This window comes from Podarcis tiliguerta, assembly GCF_965153285.1.
Source record: "Podarcis tiliguerta genome assembly, chromosome: 12".
Classification (NCBI taxonomy): Eukaryota; Metazoa; Chordata; class Lepidosauria; order Squamata; family Lacertidae; genus Podarcis; species Podarcis tiliguerta.
Window position 1 is genome coordinate 4651608 of NC_139545.1, and position 1384 is coordinate 4652991.

Genomic DNA, 1384 nt, shown 5'->3' on the forward strand with positions numbered 1-1384 from the left:
AATTGTGTGGGAATATGCACACAAATATGCACACACACATACAGTCTTACACACAACACCCAGATGGCATTATATTACACTATATATTTTTTTATATTCCAATGTTATGTCAATGGCAATATTAATACAATATCAACTTTTCATTTAGCTTGGCAGCCTAATCAGTCTTTAGTCATCATGGTTTCATGGAGTAAGATCACTAGCCTACACTGTGACGTTTTCAAGATGTTTGGAAAGGACTGTAAGTAGCGTAGTATCAGCACAAGAGAGGACAGGTCAGTTACTATTTGTTGTTCCATGTGCCTGGTATGTATTGCAGTTCAGTGTTGACTGTACAAGGGAATCAGGCTGAACTGCATGGAAAGAGGACAAGAGAATGAAGTGATAATAGGAAAGATTGAATACCAATGTCAATTAAATTGAATCCTCCACAAAAAATGAGGATGTTCAGCGGATGTTCTTCACAACCAGCTCAGTATGCAGAGGGAATGTTTTCATTTCATTGCAATCGTAAATTTCAAAGGCACAGAGAGATAAAATATTGGCATTTCAATCAGCGCAGCTTCACACACCCACTGAGCTCAGCCAACTCTGCATTGAAAGCTTTAAGAAAGCAAGCCTATAAGATATCCATGAGATTACTTACAAGATTTTAAGGGATGGAATTTTATGAAATCCTTATAACTAAGCCTGGTGCCTTTGAAATATCCTTTGAGCTCCCCTGAGCACATATAAGAGGAATGGAAGCAGCAGAATAAATACATATGCTTAATAAATAAAGTCAGAATCACAAAGCCAACATGTGTTCATGGGGAAACATGAGGAAACAGAGGCTCTCTGAAGCAAATATAACATTGACTTGCTCTGACTGGTGATGGAATACTTAGAAATTTAACAAATCTAAACTATTTCTTAGCATGTTCGTCAAAGGGAAAGAGGTTTCTGGGTTTGTTGTTGTTATTTTAGCATGTCTCCATATGTGCCGTCTTAAGCAATAAACGACAAGTCCTTGGCTCAAAGAACTTGCAACCTGAACTTTGACGAATGAAGGGTAAAAAGAGATGAGTGTGAACAAACAGAATTACAGCACGGTCCTGTGCATGTCTACATGTAAGTAAATCCCATTGAAGACAATAGAACTTACTCTCAGGTAAGTGTGGATTCTTAAACTAGGCTTCACCTAACAGGGGATTGCTGCCATGGATCTCCCCCCCCCCCCCGCCCCCGGTCCTGATCTGGTTTGCTCCAGCTGCACCAGCTAATTATTATTATTAAATCTTTCCTACTAGGACTATCCATGTGACAAACATCATATCTAATTTGGCCCAAAGGTTGATTATTTTTAAAAAACTTTTTAGCTGATTTATCAATTAACAAAACATTA